This window comes from Lissotriton helveticus, chromosome 5_1, assembly GCF_964261635.1.
Source record: "Lissotriton helveticus chromosome 5_1, aLisHel1.1, whole genome shotgun sequence".
Lineage (NCBI taxonomy): Eukaryota > Metazoa > Chordata > Amphibia > Caudata > Salamandridae > Lissotriton > Lissotriton helveticus.
This window is the reverse complement of record NC_136065.1, coordinates 716,469,382-716,482,759: the sequence shown is the minus strand read 5'-3', so window position 1 is coordinate 716,482,759 and position 13,378 is coordinate 716,469,382. Positions and strand designations below refer to the sequence as shown.

The window sequence follows — 13,378 nt, the reverse complement described above, 5'->3', positions numbered from 1 at the left end:
AAATGTAGGGAGGGGGGCCACACAGCCCCCTCCTTGAGCCCTTGATGGGTCTGGGGATTGCCACCCCCCAGGGCCGGCTCCTGCAATGTCTCGGAATGCCCACCCCCAGGACATTGCTGTTTGCTATGACAGTGCGGGCGCACGGCTCCCGCCCTGCCATAGCAAACTCTGCTTTGTTTCATTGAAGGGAGAGCAGGAAAACCTGCTCTCACTTCATGAAGCAAAGCAGATTGCTTTTGAGCAAAGTGAGCTGCATGTCAGCAGCTCCCCTTGCTCAAAAGCAATGGCGGCTGCCGCAGGGGGGGGACCCAGCTGGACCGAGGGGTCATTGGGGCTCCCCCCATGGCCCCTCTTTATTGTAACTGCAAACTCAACATTCTAAAACAAGCTTTCAGTGCATTCCGATCTGACACCTACTTCACCGCGCTACAGAGTTCGTTAGGAGCAAAAAGGGTTCCATCATAAAACTTGCAAGACACTACATCAATCCCACTGTTAAATAAAAAAGGATTTTTTTTTACAAATCAGTTTATATATATATATATATATATATATATATATATATATATATATATATGTATATATATATATATATATATATACATGCACACCACAAGGACATCTCTTCAATCAACCTTCTTGGGGCTTTAATTATTAGACCTGATCTGGTTACTGAAAAGCTGGGGGCTGTCACCTTCAGTGTCAGAGATTGTTGAAGATGGTGAAGAGATAACAGCAGTCAATAAGTTTCCAGGTTCAGTTTTTTCTTCACCATCTAGAGCAGAAGCCTGATAAACCAAATGCCGAAAGTGAGAAGAGTCTCTGGTAACAGATTTTCAATGTCGCTTGACAGTCACCATCAAGCCTAGGCATAGTTTGCGGAGTTTTGCTACACGGAACTCTGCGAAGTTACAAAAAAAACTCCCTCAAGTTCCGCAAGTGGTGGAGTGTAGTGCGAACTACTGTTCGCGCTGGTCTTCCTGCCGCTCGGGTAGCTACCCGAGGTGCAGCTCGCGATCGCGAAGTTACCGGTCGTGAGCGCAGGAGGGAAAAAATCTTCGCTGCACTACGCAAACCGGAGTTTTCTGCCCTCCATGCATTCCATAGAGCGCAGAGAGCAGAAAACTCTGCAAATTGAGTGGAGTCCAAGGCCTAGTCATCATGTGTCCCTTGGTGGTCACTACATGAAAAAGTTCAGCATCATATGGAGAATCAGATTTCCTCCTTCATATTTGTCAGGCGATCACTAGACCTCCTCTCTTGAACTTGATGTTTTTTGCATGTCTCCTCTTGTCTGCATAAGCTTTCATTTTCTGTTTGTTAAAGAAGTTCTTTGTACGAGTTGTGTTTTCATTTACTTCTCTTTTATTGGTCCATTAAGGTACCTTGGTTGTCATTGCCCTCTCTAACATCAAAGTCATTACTTTTGCTTGTTGTCAAGTGAATTGAAGGCTTGTGGCGTGGAATTCAATACAGTTTTCAAACTAAGCCTTTCAAGAGTTGAACATTTCCTCAATGAGTCTGTTGGTCTGTGACCATACAGGTGTACTATTCTGATGCTCTATGTTCAGATGCTCCAGGAAATCCTTCAATTTTTGACTGTTTAAAGGTGGGCCATTATCAAACTTCAAAACGACTGGAACGCCTCATGTCACAAAGATGCCATCTTGTCTCTCAATAGCTCACTCATTAGTTGTGGATCAGAAATCTTTTATTAATGGAAAACGTGAGTACTCTTCCACAATTACTATCAGATAATGTACATTATCGAGTGGACCAAAGAAGTTGATGGCTAATCTCTCCCATGCTTGCTTAGGGAGTTCTGACATGTTAAGAGTATGTTGAGTAATATTTGTAGAAAAGCATTTGCATACGTGACAGGCCTTGAGTACCTTTTCAACCTGCTCATCTAAATAAGGAATCCAAACTTGGGGCCAGATGTAGGTAATTGTCATTTAACGATTCTTAAATACCGAATTTTACCGATTCGGTATTCAAGAATCGGTAAATGAGATGTAGGGGAAAAATCGGTATTTTTTACCGATTTGGTAAAATTCGGTATCGGACTTTCGGAATTTACTGATTCGGTATTTACCGAATCGGTATTTACCGAATCGGTATTTCCCATTCATCCCTATGGGCCAAAAGGCCCATAGGAATGAATGGGAACTACCGATTCGGTAAATACCGAATCGGTAAATACTGAATCGGTATGTTCCGAATCGGAAAGCAAGCAAAAGTGAAACTTAAGAAAACAGCCAATCAGGTGCTACCACCCTCCCCCTCCCTACCAGGAAATGGCTACCCAGGCAGCTGCAACTAATTAGAAGGTTCTGGAGAGGCAGTCAGAGCTGAGCAGAGACCCAGAACAGCAGGGAGTGTTCTTTTTCAAACTTTAACAAATGAAAAATGGCAAGCAGCAGTGAAAGCCAGAAGGCAGAAAGAAAGAGGAAAATAAAGTTGAGCAGTTTGGAGCTGCAGGTACTTGTGGAGGAGGTTGTGAGAGTGCACAACAAACTTTTTGGCAGGCACTCCCTCACTGTTCCAGAGTCTGCCAAAAGGAAAATCTGGCAGGCAATATTAGAAAAAGTGAATGCTGTGGGAGTCACGACCAGGAATACTGAGGATCTCAAAAAAAGATTCTATGACCTCAGGAGCCTCACCAAAAAAAAGATGACTGAAATCCACAAGCAGGCAGGCCTAACCGGTGGAGGCAGGAACCCAGTGCCCCCCTTGACTGACCTGGAGGAGATGGTGGCCTCAACCATTGAGGCAGACAGCGTCTGCGGACTGGGAGATGTGGACAGCTCAGCCAGAGCTGCACCAAAAAAAGGTAAGACGCATGCGCTGCATTACACTCCATACCAACCTGCTTCCCTTTACCCCTTGTGGACAAGCAAACCCCAGTCCAGTACTGCTATCACTATACAGGAGCAATGCATTATGGGAAATGTAGTCAGCAAAACTCAGACCATGTGTAACAGCGCAGACATCAGCAAGTAATTGAAATGAATGCATAGAAATGAAAGTGAAATGTGTAAAGCATTTATTGTAGTGACTGTGACACAGTAGCACTCAGTTGACATACGCTTATTTATACCTAGGGGCCAAATCACGCAGTGGACCCACTGACACAGAAAGGACTGCACCAGCGAGGGAGGAGAGTGAGGAAGCAGGGCCAAGCCAAGTGCAAGCCTTGCAGGAGGAAGGTGACACGACTGCCATCTCCCATGAAGATGACACTGTACAGACCCCAGAGTTGCTGCACTCCCCACAGCTTTCCCAATCCCCTCCCTTGGTATTCTCACCCGAAACTTCACCATCACTGCTCCAGTCCACTCCTGCAACCCCACCAGCCAGGAGGCGTGTCGTGGCCTCACTACCATTGATGGAGGCAGCAGAGGGTGAGGGGGAGGCTCAAGTCACCGTAGATGTGAGTTCAGCAGCACTGCAGTCCACAGATGAGACAGTCGCTGTTCGCAGAACACCACTCAGACCCAGCAGTGCAGGTGGACGTGGTGAGGGCACTGTGTTTGGTGGGCTGGAGGAGCGCATGGTGCGCATTCAAAGGCTGCAGGGCAAATCCATCCAAGCCTGCCAACGCCAACTCTGCACCATGAATGTGCAAATAGGAGAAATGGGGAAGGGCATGAGAAACATTGTGGAGTCAAATAAAGAGGTTGCAAAAACAAATACGGACATGGCAGCAGGGATGCAGCAGATGAGCAACTCAATTACCCAGCTATGCTCCAAACTTGATAGTATTTCACACACAAGGCGCAGGGATACCCGTGCCCAAAATGCGGCCATCAATCGTTTGGCCACCACAACATCCCTGCTATGCAGGAGGGGTGTAAATATGCAGGAGGCCTTGACCCAGAATACAGCTGAGGTCACCAGGGGCATGGCCAGAATAACAAGTGCACTAGAGGCAATGCTGATTTCGCAGACAGCACAGAATCCTGCCCTGGACGTGGCAGAGGCTGATGACACCAGTAGCCGGAGCAGCATAGTAAGCACTATTGTGGAGACACGGAGGAGTACCAGGCACCAAGCTGAGGCTGCAGGGCACGCTGAACAAAGCCATCAACGTCCTAGTGGCTCAGGGAAGCGCGGGCGCAAGTAAAAATACCGGTCATGGGTGAAGTAACCCGGGACAGACAGTCCCCACGTGTATAAAGTTTATTCTGTTGCACTTAAGTGCTTGAAGTTTGTGGCACCATTAAAATACGTTGGTCCCATTCACAACCTGTCTGTGTCTCATTACTTACTCAGAAATAGTTGCGTGTAATCTCCTCACGTCTGCATCTGCCATCACTTGGTGTTGCCACTCCAGCAGGTTGGGTTTCAGTCACAGCAATCTCGTCATCATGATCCTCAAAGTCTGACAACTCCACCTCAGTGCCCTTCTTCACAGCAAGGTTGTGCAACATAGCACAGGCAGCAATGATTTTACAGCAGGTGATGGGGGTATACTGCCGTGCACCTCCACTCTTGTGCAGGCACCTGAACCTGCTCTTCCAAATACCAAAGGTACGCTCCACAATATTTCTTGTGCTCTTGTGGGCCCTGTTATATCTCCTTTGGCTGGGTGTTGAGGGGTTGAGGTAGGGTGTGAGTATGAAGGAGCGGAGGGCATATGCACTGTCTCCTAAAAGAAAATGGGAATACATTACTCACATGCATACCTGTACTTCTTACTGCAATAGGTGTTAATGGGGTTGCACACTGTGTCTTACCTAGGAGGTATCCTTCACCAAATTCACCTGCTGTCAGCCGTGCATAGATACCGCTGTTTTGAAATATGAAGGAGTCGTGGGTACTCCCAGGACATTTTGCCACAAGGTCAGTGATGGCGCCTTGGCATTGCAGATCACCTGCACATTGATGGTGTGGGTGGACTTTCTATTCCTATATATGTATTCGGTGCCAGCAGGGGGACAAATGGGAATGTGGGTGCCATCAATGCAATCAACAAACAATTATTAAAGGGTTCAAGGGAAGTATTTAGAGACCCGGGCACAGTTATAACCCCCCACACAAGTACTAAGAAACAACAAATAACTGTGGGTCTAATGATACGTTCAAGACATGCTATGTATAGCTGGCTATGTGTCTGCTGCTACTGTTTATGTAGAGGACAGACTGGACAATCAACCACTGTGAAAAATGTCCATCAGTTACTCATTTTCGGGCTCCCAGTACATCATTTGGTCTACTCCACAGTAGTATGACCACCACTCTATCCCCATAGATATATATCGGAGAAATATAGTGGTGGATGAATGTCTGGTAAGTTTTTTTCATTTGTGAGTAACGGAAAGCAGTGCATAAAAAATAAGTGCAAAGGGAAAAATATAAGTATAAGATTGGATAGTGCATACAATCATTACTTTATTCTAAGGTCATGCACCTCCAATGTTAAAAACAACAATAGTGCAAAAAAGTCAGGTGGTTCAAACAAATACCTTCTGACTGGGCTATCTGGTCGACATGTTTCTGCGGGTAATGGTCATATATTATACCAACCGCTTCCTCAGGACCCATAAACTTAATTGCTACTGCATAACGTGATAATGTGTGAAAAGACAACAGGACATTTGTGAACAGAAAAAAGTGTCACCTGTACACTTCCATTTTCCTCCTGTGAAAGTCCGGTTGAAATAAAGCCAGCATGTCAACATGTAATGAAATATAAACAATAATAACACCTTCATTAGTAAGGGCTATACAAGCGATATTGCTATAATCATATCAGTACTGTATCTGGGTCAAATGACCCTAGTATGAATCACATTGTATCTAAAATCAATGCCTCACCTTAATTTGTAAGGGGAATTGCCTCACCTCACCTGGCAAACAGCTCAGGAAAATGAAGCCCCGCTCTAAAAATGCAGAAAATGTATACAAAGATCAATATTAAAAAACCTGTGTCGGGTCAAGGCAGAGACAAACCTGTGGGATGCTCAGACAGCAAGCCACTGGGGGTCAATTGTCTTATCATTCCAAAGTCTTATTCCAAAATATTGGGCCACATGGTTAATTACAATGGTGTCAGGCATCAGATGTTAAGAGTAGCCAGTAATTAAATCCTGCTATTATTTCTTAATATCTGCCCTTTGCCTGTTGAGCCATTTTAACAGATAGCTAAAGCGCATCCATGCATAGCTTGTGTGCATTAAGATCTGCCGTGTGCGGCCAGAAGATAGAAATATATACTTTACTGAGCGCGCGCTGTGAGTCACAGGACGCGTTCAGGCGCTGCATCTCAACGCGCTCAGTAGAAAACCGCTCGTCACAGTCTATGCCTAAGTATAACATGCAGAAGCGCTTACGCTCGGATTAGATAAAGAGCGTCTAGTCCATACCAGTAAAGAGTTAAACATAGCCCCTCCTGCGCCCTTACCTCTCCTCCTGGACACAACCACTTATAGGGAGGAGTGTCTACGCCAATTGGGAGACACAAGTTCATACCAGCTACTGACTGAAGACCCTACACCAAGACTAAAGACAACCATTGGGCACATTGTTGAAGAGGCGCTGGCAGAAGGCTGGATAACAACCAAAGAAGCGGCCTACTTGACGATTCAACATCCGGTCAAACCGTACTTCTATATCCTGCCAAAGATACATAAGGCTAGGAGACCACCACCAGGAAGGCCCATCATTTCAGGGATTGGGTCTATATTAGAACCCCTGTCTACCTTTGTGGATGTATTTCTGAGGCCCATGGTGAAGTTGATGCCCACCTACCTTCAAGATACTAAGGACCTACTCAGACTGCTACCAGACCTCGAATTCAACAATTTGACAGATCACCTGGTATCCTTTGACGTCGAGTCACTCTATACCTCTATCCCTCAGAATGAAACACTAGAGGCGATTGAGATGCTACTGGGTGAACAAACGTGGGATTCAATGACACCCATCTCCCTGATCATGGATTTGGCTACAATAGCCATGAAGGAGAACTTTTTTGAATTTGAGGGCCAGTGCTACCTACAGACGTCCGGGACAAGTATGGGCAGCGTTTTTGCTCCGTCCCTGGCGAATCTCTATATGCACAAGTTCGAACAAGACTGTGTCTTGAACAATGAGAACCCTTTTTCAACATCAATATGTTCGTGGAAGAGATATATTGACGACATCTTGGTGATTTGGCGAGGAGATGAGTCCTCACTCCACGCGTTCCACAGGTGGCTGAATGACCAGAACAGATATTTACGCTTCACATTGGAAAGCAGCCAACATTCATTGGCGTTTTTAGACCTGTTGATCACTGCAACACCACAGGGTTTGAAATCGGAATTATATAGAAAGCCGATGGCTCGCAACTCCTTACTGCAATATACCAGTTGCCATCCGAAATCGCTACGCGATAATCTACCTTACGGACAGTTTCTGCGAGTACAGCGGAACTGTACAACTAAAGAGGATTCCATAAAACATTCAGCTGACCTGGCGCTGAAGCTGGCTGCACGTAGTTACCCTAAGAGACTGATCAAACGCTCGATGAAGAGAGCGGCTAATAATAACAGAGAAGCACTACTCGAACCACCGGTTCCCAAGGTCAAGAACGAAAGGATGACTTTTGTAAATACTTTCAGTACAAGATCTAATGCAATCCAACGGATAGTACAAAAGCATTGGAGGATCTTGAACACTGGGAAAGACTCGTTACCTCAACCACTATTTGCTTTTAAAAGAGCAGCTAGTTTAAGAGACAAGCTGGTACACACCAGACCTCCACCTAAAGAAATCCACCAAGTTGGGACAATTTGGGATCTGCCGCCTGTGACAGGACATCACCCGTGTGGCAACTGTGCCGCGTGCCCACAGACAAGACACACTTCCACGATTGACATAGGAACGAACCGTGAGTGGGAACAAAAGCGGTTCACAAACTGCAATAGTAGTAATCTCATCTACCTTATCACTTGTCCGTGCTCACTGAGATATGTCGGCATGACTACTCGGAAGATCAGAACAAGGATCTCTGAACATAAGAGTACGATAAGATGTAAGAAACAATCGACCAGACTGACGAATCATTTCATCCAAGTGGGGCACAAGCCTACTGACTTCGAATGGACCGTTCTGGAACAACCCAATATTCCCATGCATATTGTAGATATATCAAGATACTTGTTCAAGAACGAGCAGAAATGGGTGTATAAGCTCAACTGCGACAAAGGCGGGCTTAATGAAGACATCCCATGGATGACACTGTAGGAATGCTCCCTTAACATGAATACTGGTTTGACTGTGAAGGCATTTGACTGACTGGCCTCCTGCTGGAATCCTGAGGTATAACTATAAGGTTGCCCACAGCTATGAATCTATATCATCTGCGCACCGACTCCATCCCATTGGGACAGGGTCATTCAGTTACCTGACTCCTGAGGGTGCTCGCAGTGAGACTTGGGACACTATAGTCTACCCCTAAGGAATTACTGATAACATACCTCCATGATGTTCCTTTTATGATCAGCATCATCTTGAGCGCTTATATATTTGATACGCGCTGCAAAAACATTTGGGATTATATTATATACACTGACCCGCGTATTCACGGTGGTCCCGAACTACATTTCCCAACTTTTTGTAGTTCTATAATCATATTGCGTTTGGTGGTCTTGCAATAAACTACATTCCCCTTCTGTTTGTGTAGTTTTCAACTGCTGCGCGCCAGAGCACACATGGGTGAGGCTTCTGGACTACACCTTCCAGCTACTTTGGTAGTTCTGGCGTGGTTTTGGGCAGGTTCAGCATCCCCTTGAGCGCTCATATATTCCACACGCGCTAAAACATTAGTAAATACACTGACCCGCGTATTCGCGGCGGTCCTGAACTACATTTACCAACTTTTTGTAGTTCTATAATCACATTGCGAGTGTTTGTCTTACAAAAAACTACATTTCCCATGTGCATGTGTAGTTTCTTCTGCTGCGCGCCAGAGCACGCATGCGTGAGGCTTAATGACTACATCTCCCAGCAACTCGGGTAGTTTCTGGCGCCGTCCATGTGACATATGACGCTGGCCCAGAACCAATAAGGTAATGTTCGCTCCCCCCCGTCGGCACCTCCCCAAACAGCTCGGCTGACTGTTTGAAGTACCGACGGAGAGGTAAGGGCGCAGGAGGGGCTATGTTTAACTCTTTACTGGTATGGACTAGACGCTCTTTATCTAATCCGAGCGTAAGCGCTTCTGCATGTTATACTTAGGCATAGACTGTGACGAGCGGTTTTCTACTGAGCGCGTTGAGATGCAGCGCCTGAACGCGTCCTGTGACTCACAGCGCGCGCTCAGTAAAGTATATATTTCTATCTTCTGGCCGCACACGGCAGATCTTAATGCACACAAGCTATGCATGGATGCGCTTTAGCTATCTGTTAAAATGGCTCAACAGGCAAAGGGCAGATATTAAGAAATAATAGCAGGATTTAATTACTGGCTACTCTTAACATCTGATGCCTGACACCATTGTAATTAACCATGTGGCCCAATATTTTGGAATAAGACTTTGGAATGATAAGACAATTGACCCCCAGTGGCTTGCTGTCTGAGCATCCCACAGGTTTGTCTCTGCCTTGACCCGACACAGGTTTTTTAATATTGATCTTTGTATACATTTTCTGCATTTTTAGAGCGGGGCTTCATTTTCCTGAGCTGTTTGCCAGGTGAGGTGAGGCAATTCCCCTTACAAATTAAGGTGAGGCATTGATTTTAGATACAATGTGATTCATACTAGGGTCATTTGACCCAGATACAGTACTGATATGATTATAGCAATATCGCTTGTATAGCCCTTACTAATGAAGGTGTTATTATTGTTTATATTTCATTACATGTTGACATGCTGGCTTTATTTCAACCGGACTTTCACAGGAGGAAAATGGAAGTGTACAGGTGACACTTTTTTCTGTTCACAAATGTCCTGTTGTCTTTTCACACATTATCACGTTATGCAGTAGCAATTAAGTTTATGGGTCCTGAGGAAGCGGTTGGTATAATATATGACCATTACCCGCAGAAACATGTCGACCAGATAGCCCAGTCAGAAGGTATTTGTTTGAACCACCTGACTTTTTTGCACTATTGTTGTTTTTAACATTGGAGGTGCATGACCTTAGAATAAAGTAATGATTGTATGCACTATCCAATCTTATACTTATATTTTTCCCTTTGCACTTATTTTTTATGCACTGCTTTCCGTTACTCACAAATGAAAAAAACTTACCAGACATTCATCCACCACTATATTTCTCCGATATATATCTATGGGGATAGAGTGGTGGTCATACTGCCATCAATGCAGCCAATGATATTGGGAAAACGCGCCATCAGATAAAAGTCAGTTTTTGTTTGGAGCAGTTCAGCATGGGTTGCAGGGAATGTTATATAATGGTCCATCCTCTGTAACATGGCGTCAAGGAATTTGTGGAAAAAGCGTGACAGGCTGCTCTGGGTCACACCACCTACCGCAGCAACCACACTCTGGTAGCTCCCAGACGCAAGCAGGTGTAGGCTGCACAGCCCCTGCACGTGGGGTGGAATAGCGTGGGCCCTTGGGATAGTGTGCTCCAACAGTGGTTGGAGGTCCCCAATGAGGTCCAAAATGGTGTCTGGATCCAGCCTGTACCTCTGGAGTATCTCTGCCTCTGTGAGCATGAACAAGGTGATCCTCTGTCTGTAGACCTGCTCCTGTCTCTGCCATTCTCTCTCTCCTTCCTCCCGTAGCCGTCTCGCAATGACATAGAATGCCGCCATTGTGAAAAAAGAATTGCATTTTGGGTCCTTTTTTATAGGCTGCACCTGGTTACCACCTGAGTTCAATCCATGGTAAATACCGACTCTTAAATACCGATTTTCAAGCAAATTCGGTATTTAAGAGCTTACCCACATCTCAATATACAATTTGACCACTTCTTATTTTCCGATTCGGTATTTTACTGATTCGGTAACTTTACCGATTCGGTATATTTACCGATTCGGTAAATTTACCGATTCGCAAACCGTTGCGATTCGGTAAAATTACCGATTTGGTAAATTTACCGATTCGGAAACTTTACCGAATCAGTAAATTTACCGAATCGGACGATTTTCTGTCCCCTACATCCCAAATGACCAATACCGGTCGGTAACGACTGAAATTCGGTAATTTCGGCCGTTACCGACCGTATTGGGCCACCTACATCTGGCCCTAGGTCTCTGAGAGCTCTCTTGGTGACAACAATACCACAATGTCTTTCATGAGCTACCTCAATTATTTTCCGTCTCACACACTACGGAATCAGGATTCTCGACGTCGCAGTATAACTCCCTCATGAGTTATGGACAGTTCATCTTTAACATTTCTGTATTTTTGATATTCACCCTCACTGTTGAGAGGTCGAGTGTGTCGGTTCCATGACTGATGTGCAATTATATCTTTTATAAGCATGTCACTACCATAGCTTGTGGCAGTGATGATCTAGGCTTACGATATAGCAGCTGGCGTATTTGATTTTACAATTAAATTGATTTAGGCTTCAGCAGTCTTGGATGGAGTACCCTGACCTTGTATAAGCACTCTGGAAAAGTAGTTAGCAGGGTTTTGATCCTTCCGTGGATGATGCACAATGGTATAATTGTACACTTGTATTGCCATCCACACTGTTCAATGCGAGGAGGCATCTCAGTTTTTGGATTACCAAGGCAAGGCTTGATGATCAGTTACCAGTGTAAAAGGCTTTCCATACAGGAATACATGGAAATGATCACAAGCATATACCATGGCTAAACTTTCTTTCGCAGGTTGTGAGTAAGCATGTTCTGTCTGGGACAAACTTTGGTATATGCCACAAGATGCATTTGAGCATTTGGATGTCCGCTCTGCTCTATAAGGATAGTGATTACCCCGACTGGGCCAGCGTCAACAACAACCTCTGTATGAAGCTTTGGATGGACCGGGGAAGGAGGGTGTGACTCCTCCCAGGAGGCTAGAAGACCTGACGGGGATGACCGGGGGAAAGTGGGTGCACCTGAGTTCTCCATGATCCAAGGAGCGATAACACGAACACTGACCCTCTCAATGACCATGCAAGCGGGAGACTCAACTAACTCAGTATGGCTGCACAGAGGGCATACTTACTTTACACACTCTGGTCAGACGTGGCAATGTGACGACGATTTTCTTTGATTGTTTTGTTTTTTTAATTTAATTTTTTGAAGTTACAAAAATAACAAATTATATCTGATTTTGCCACAATTTAGCGCTTGACTGCAAAGCTAAGTGCAATAATAGATGTATGAGGTTGAGACAGGATAAATAATTTCCTCTGCTATGTACAAATACTGGTACTTGGTCGCTTAGACAGCTGGCGCTTTGAACACGGACTCTGTGGTCAGGCCCTGGCCACATGAACTTTATGCGTACTAAGGGTAACGAGTGTATCAGAGAACGCAGTTGGCAAATTATAATGTTGACACAAATTACCTGTCTACTGTATCATCAAAGCGATACAAAAGGGGATGATGGACGGAGCGTTTGAACAAATCAAACACTCACCCCCAGTCAACTGATCTGGGTTTAATCCATCACCATTCTTTAGTTCACTCAGCCACGCCAGTTCAGACATGGCTATATGCAAATCAGTCTGACCCTGTGCCTCATGGGAACAGTCCAGCCCGAACTGCCAAGCCATGTCTTCCCTGGACCGGAAACAAGCGTCCTGGGACCGGTTTCGGATTCATAATCCTCATCAGCCAGGCTATCTTGAATCCAGTGGCCAAGTGAACAAGGGACTCACGTCTGAGCATACCCTGACACACTTAGGGCGAACAAAGCGATACAAAAGGGGATGATGGACGGAGCGTTTGAACAAATCAAACACTCACCCCCAGTCAACTGATCTGGGTTTAATCCATCACCATTCTTTAGTTCACTCAGCCACCCCAGTTCAGACATGGCTATATGAAAATCAGTCTGACCCTGTGCCTCATGGGAACAGTCCAGCCCGAACTGCCAAGCCATGTCTTCCCTGGACCGGAAACAAGCATCCTGGGACCGGTTTTGGATTCATATTCCTCATCAGCCAGGCTATCTTGAATCCAGTGGCCAAGTGAACAAGGGACTCACGTCTGAGCATACCCTGCCACACTTAGGGCGAACAAAGCGATACAAAAGAGGATGATGGACGGAGCGTTTGAACAAATCAAACACTCACCCCCAGTCAACTGATCTGGGTTTAATCCATCACCATTCTTTAGTTCACTCAGACACCCCAGTTCAGACATGGCTATATGCAAATCAGTCTGACCCTGTGCCTCATGGGAACAGTCCAGCCCGAACTGCCAAGCCATGTCGTCCCTGGACCGGAAATAAGCATCCTGGGA

General features: G+C 45.4%; 1 protein-coding gene across 3 annotated transcripts in view; it reads left to right on the top strand.

The window, feature by feature from the left end:
* Window positions 1-13,378, top strand: part of PIK3AP1 (phosphoinositide-3-kinase adaptor protein 1) — a 1,822,514-nt gene that overhangs the window by 777,308 nt on the left and 1,031,828 nt on the right. The gene's annotated exons all lie outside the window — the stretch shown is intronic.